This window comes from Trachypithecus francoisi, unplaced genomic scaffold, assembly GCF_009764315.1.
Source record: "Trachypithecus francoisi isolate TF-2019V2 unplaced genomic scaffold, Tfra_2.0 Lachesis_group13, whole genome shotgun sequence".
Taxonomy (NCBI): domain Eukaryota; kingdom Metazoa; phylum Chordata; class Mammalia; order Primates; family Cercopithecidae; genus Trachypithecus; species Trachypithecus francoisi.
This window is the reverse complement of record NW_022681458.1, coordinates 67,370,136-67,376,135: the sequence shown is the minus strand read 5'-3', so window position 1 is coordinate 67,376,135 and position 6,000 is coordinate 67,370,136. Positions and strand designations below refer to the sequence as shown.

At 46.6% G+C, this 6,000-nt stretch overlaps 1 long non-coding RNA gene across 1 annotated transcript in view; it reads left to right on the top strand.

Annotated features, from left to right (window-relative positions):
• The first annotated feature begins 1,597 nt into the window (after positions 1-1,597).
• Positions 1,598-6,000, top strand: part of LOC117094835 — a 65,273-nt gene continuing 60,870 nt past the window's right edge. Inside the window, exon 1 of the long non-coding RNA XR_004441697.1 lies at positions 1,598-1,714. This is a non-coding gene — a long non-coding RNA (uncharacterized LOC117094835). The remainder of the gene's footprint in view (positions 1,715-6,000) is intronic.

The window sequence follows — 6,000 nt, the reverse complement described above, 5'->3', positions numbered from 1 at the left end:
GAGAAAAATGCCAATGCAAAAGGGCAAGTGCAAAAGGAAGTACTCGCCTGACTTTTGAGTGATCATTATGGTGATTATTCATCACTGCAATGTGGATTGTAATGCTGGAAGACACTCCAGGCTCTGGGAACCTTGCTTTTAGTAATAAAAGCTCCATTTAGAAATAACCAGGTAGCTAGAACAGCAGGGCTAGAATCAAACCAATCAGAAGCCATGCAGGAGGCTTGTATGGGGGCTTCTCAGGACATCAAGTTTCATCATGATTGGTGGCCTTGCTGTTTCAGAAGTCCTCACTTGCCCACAGAACAGGTTACTCCTCGACCTACTCGCCTGATTGGTGGGAAAACCCCCACTGGTAGAAGCGGCAGCTGTCAGGGTAGGAGGGCAGGGGCTGGTGCAAGATTCAGAGGCTTTTATCCTTTTTATTTGGCATGTGATATGCTTGGTTCATTTAAGTGTAGTGGGTCTACTTTGGCCTCAGACAGGCAGAAAGCATTTGGAGATAAGTAGGGTGGAAGTCTCTGGAACCAAAGCCCAGGGGCCTGGGAAATCAGCTGGAGCTCTCAGATGTAAGCAGCAGAAATGAACAAGGGCTGTTTTCAGCAGGCAGTGTCCATCACAATTACCTTAGGTATTTACTTTACCCTTCTACAAGCCTCAGAATATTTCAAGACCCCCTTACTATCTCTGGTGGACTGTATGGCTCAACATTCTTCATAGCCACAGGCTTTCATGGACTTCATGTTATTGGATCAACGTTTCTCACTATCTGCCTTTTCAGTGGAAAAGGAGCGTATTGAATGGCTATGGGGTGGCTCAGAGTCAGCGAGGGCTGCAGCGTGAGCTTGGAAAACAGCAGGAAGGCTCTGACACAGTCAGGCTCATGGGCAGAACCACACCAGAAGCCTAGGGCCGGGAGGGCTCTGGGATGCCTGCTGTGGGTTGCTGAACATCACAGTCCCCTATGGGTACTACTGGTGCTTGGCCTGGCCACCGTGGGGGAATAGCTACCTCCAAGGCCACTGAGGACACAGGGTTCCACCCCCCGCAGCCCCCTGCCATAGTGGTCTCTCGTAGCTCCTGCCACTCTCAGCTCTGGCACCTCTAAGTCTGGGTGTCCCTAATTGGCCCAGCTCAACCATGTGCCTATGCCCCACGGCAAGGTGGTAAATATCCACCATGCCCGAATTCCGATGCAGATCCCACACTCCGCAGGAGGAAAGCTACTGATTGCTCCCTTTATCACCAGCGGAATACAATGAAGACCAAATGAGACAACAGCCTGACCCTCGTGAGGCTGTCCTTTCCTGCCCCTACCACCCAGCTCTTTTGGTCCAAGCACCATATTCTGCTTGGTGGATATCCAGGCCCTTCACTTCACTTGTCTTTCTTCCTTAGGCTGTTGTCCCTTCTGTATCTCTCCTTCGGGCCTCCATAGGGAAGGAAGGGTTTATGAGGCAAAGTTCAGTGCCACTGCTCGCCAGTTTACAGCAAGGCAGGTGCAGGTAGTGGCCAACTGATGGCCACAGCAAGGATAATAACTGGTTAGAAAATGCCAAACACCTGCCTCGGAGCTCAGTCCCCACCTGTGAAATAAAGCTGCAGCCAGGGTCTGAGGCTCACACGGAGGAGGAGGGTCTCCTCCAGCAAGGAGGTCACCCTTTAGATGCAGAACAGAGCAGCAGAAGCCAGGCGGAGTTCCACCCTAAGCAAGGTAGGAAGAAAATGAAGTGGGCTGCAGAGCACTGGGAGATTTTTGAAAAATTATAACAAGACTTCTTTGTTTATCTTCTCCCTGGCTTCCGCAGCCGGTCTGAGTCGGGATAAATTCAGCACAGGAGGAAAATGTAGCATTTCCTCCCCCTCTCCTCCCATTTTAGGTGAGAGGAGGAGGTGGCATGGGGGATAGAGAAAGATCTGGCAAGCTCGCCAGCTGGCACTGCGGCTGGGCTGAACACAGTGAGCTTGCTCTGCGCCCCCACAGAGCGGGGCCCGGAGCAGAAACGTGGAGGTACCCTCTCTCTTTGCTCCCCTTCCTCCAACCCCTTAGAAGTCAGGTTGGTCTCAGGCATAGAGGGGTTGGTAGCCCCTTGCCCAGTATAATCCAAGGGTCCACACACCTGCATGCCCAAGCAGAGCCCCACCAATCAGGCTCACAGCATGCAGCTTCAGAGGGGAGCCATGTGTTTAAGAGCGTTGCTTTCAGAAAGACCCATTTAAAATGCAAACCTGTAGCTTGGAAACAGCAGTATATGACCAGCTCAATCCCCTCAGAGTTGACCATCACATTACTAAGGGATGGCTCAAGGGGCAGTTCTAAGGATGGGAGCTGGAGAGATTTTGATGCAAGTGAGGACATGCAGTGGTGGGTGCCCTGGGTGTAGGGATCACATGAGGGGCTTGGATAAGAAGGAGCACTAGGAAAATTAGAGTGAATAAGGAATGAGATTGGAGACAGGGATTGTGAGCACGAGGCCTCTTCACCCCTTAGGCTTACACTTACAGAGCCTCGCCTCTCCCTAGCATAGGGAAGAAGCTGGAAAGCTTTGGATCCTGTTTTCCAAAACCTGAAGACCTTTCACAAGAGCCTGGGTCTGGACAACATGTCTGGTCTTCTGATCCCTGTGTTGGTGGTGAAGGTGGTGTGATGATGGAGGCCAGTGCACTCTGTAGGGGAGAAGGGACTCCCCTAGGAGCTGGATCTAGGGACAGACTTAAGCAGCACTTTATTTTTTGTATCAATTTCATGCATGATTTGTTTTAAAATCTGGTTCAAGGCATTGTAGCTATGGAGACTCAGTTATTATTGAGCAGACCCTGGGTGGGAGGATGGAGAGGCCTGCGGGGCTGCTGTTGTCCTTTTGAGTAGGTCCATCCTGGTGCCCAGAGGCCAGCATCACAGGCAGTCCTTGGCCCTTGGCCACTGAACAGAATAAAGACTAAAAAAGGGACCATGGAGGTAGGTGACAGAGGTGCATTGCTAAATATTACATTGTATTTTGTATTAGTCTGTTTGGGTTGCCATAATATACTACAGGCTGGATGGATCACACAACAGATGTTTATTTTCTCACAGTTTTGGAGGTTGGAAGTCTAAGATCAGAGTACCAACAGGGTTAGTTTCTGGTGAGGGCTCTCTTCCTTGCTTGCAGACGGCCACCTTCTCACTGTGTTCTCACATGACCTTTTCTCTGTACACACATGGAGAGAGAGAGAGAGAGAGAGAGAGAGAGCGCTCTGGTGGCTCTTCTTCCTCTTGTAAGGATATCAGCTGTATTGGATTAGGGGCCTTATGACCTCATTTAACCTTAATTCTTTAAAGGCCTTGTCTCCAAATACAGTCACGTTGACGATTAGGGCTTTGACACATGAATTATGGGGTGATATAATTTAGTCCATAACATACCTATATACATATGTATGCATATATGTGAACAGTAATCTTCTGGTGGTGGAATAGGAGTGCATTATTTTCTTTGTGTTCTATGATCTCCAGGTTTCTTCATTAAGAATATCTCCTGTACTTACAGGAAGAAAGTAACAGGTAATAGTTTCTAAAGAGAAGGAACACATTTTCAGTTCAAAATAACATGTGCTGTGGGATTATTTCTAGAATTACATCTATAACTTGTGTGCCCATCTACAGACTCACCCGCCTACCCATCTGTCTGTCCATTCGTCCATCCATCTACTCATCCATCCATTCTTCAGTTCGTCCTTCCTTCCATCCTTTTTTCCATCTGTATATTTGCATTGAGAGATATACGGGAATGATAATGAACAAATGTTTGTGATGGTTGTTTCCGTATGGTGGAGTTTTAAGTGATTTTGTATTCTTCATACTTATCTCTTTTGCTTGAAATTTGTAATAAGGAGGTACATAAAATTTTTCCTCAATACGCAACATTGAACTTTTTATTTGCTTACACACATGATCTGAATCACTTGATTCTGGAACAGCAGTTGGTCTAACACAGCAGCTCTGCTCTATTCATAGGGTGGGTCCTAATCACCGAGCCTAACTGAGCACAACTCTGACCCCAGAGCCCTGGTGGTGCTGAGGTTGCCAAGCTCAGCGTGTAAAGTGGAGGTGTAGCTCAGTGGGGGAGAAAAGAGAGAGTTTGCAGGCTACACCTGGGCTCCATTTAAACCCACAGCCGGGCATCTCAAGCCTTTGATGTATGCTGTGCAATTGGCTGGCGGGTCTGTAGTGGGCGAGGCCCTGCCATTTACAACTCCAGGGTGGCTGCTAAGTGCCCTCAGGGCCTTCCTGCCCAGCTGCAATTGTCATCTCTGTTCCAGTCTCCCCTGACTCCCACTATTCTGAAATTGGGACAGGAGCTCCTGTGGAAAGATCTCCAAGGTCAAGGATGTGACTGTTGAACATTTTTAGCTCCAGTAAAATAGATAAGCAGCCTTCTGTGTTCATGGATTTGCAGAGCATTTTCTGAGTGTTGGAGAGCAAAGGAGTAGTAGGCACTTTCTCACCTGTGGTGGGAGTGAGAATGACACAACGGTTTAGGAAAACAGCCTAACATTCATTATCTAGGAGAGGCGAAGATACACTGGCACCATGACTTAGCAACCCTGCTCCTAGGCACATGCTTTGCATGTGGAGATGTGTAAGGATGATCATGAGAGTGTTTTTTCTAATAGCCCCATGCAGGAAGCAACCCAATGCCCATCAACAGTTATAGATGGCCTACATAAATTGAGCTATATTTGTACAGTGGAATGCTATTCATCTGTAAAGATGAACTAATTACAGCTAGGGCAACAACATGGTCATAACCCACAAGCATGAAGTCAAGCGAACAAAGAAAATCGAAAAAGAACATATACAGCATTATATTGTTCTTGTGAAGTTCAGAAACAAGCCATATTTTTTTAGGGATGGGTAAAGTAAAAATATGGAAAAAAAATTTATAAAACACAGGATAGGGATACCCAGGAGGAAGGAAAGGAAACAGAATCGACCAGATTTTCTTTCCCAGGGTGAACAGGGACTTTTGGGGTGCCTGGTAATGGTTTTTTTTTTCTTAACCTGGGTGGTGGTGACAAGGATGTTTGCTTTATAAATTATTCATTAAACTCTTCAGTTATATGTCTTACTTTGAATATTTTATATTCACTATGAGAATATGAAAAAGAGAAAAGCAAAATCCAGTCTCCATTTCTAGAAATGACTGCTTCCTTTACCCCAGGCTTCCTTCTGGGACCTCAAGCAGCATTGGTCCAAGTCTATGACCAGGGTCATAAGTCAGTGTGCTCTTACTTTCCAAGTTCTATGATGAACTTAGCCTTCTATCTGGGACTGTTGTATGTGTGGAAGTGGGAGGGATGGGAATATGCTGCCCCAAGGAGACAAAACATTAGGAATTACAGTGAAAACATGAGATCACAGTGTAGAGACTTCCAGTGTTGTGGAAGTTTGGAGAATGAGTCCAGAGAAGGAACACTCCACTGGTACTGAGGATGGACTGGAGGAGACAGAAGCTCGGAATGGGGAGGGTGAGAGAAGATGTTGTGATGAAGGTCCCTGCGAATGACCAGTGGAAGCCAAGTATGGCTGGATCCACAGGAGGGTTTGGAAAAGCAGGAGGATGTTTGCTCCACCCCACCTTGTTGCTAGTTTTGGTTCACCAATCAATCAATTATCAATTCAGTGGTGCCCCCAGATATGTTATATCTAACAGTCAATAGGAGAATCTTGGACAAAGAAGACATGCAGAAACCTTCAGAGAAAAATAGAAAGTGAATGAGAGAATTAAAAAAATAGATTCCATTGTTCTCATTGCCAAACTCCATTGGAAAACAATCCTCAGCTGCTCCAGGAAACGCATTCATCAGAAGTCTCCGGGGCTTACTGTGGAAAACAGTTTGGTAGTTCCTTACAAAATGAAGCATAGAATTACCTTAAAATCCAGCAATTCTACTTCGATTATATATCCAAGAGAACTGAAAGCAGGGACTCAAACAGACCCTTGTGCACCATAGCAT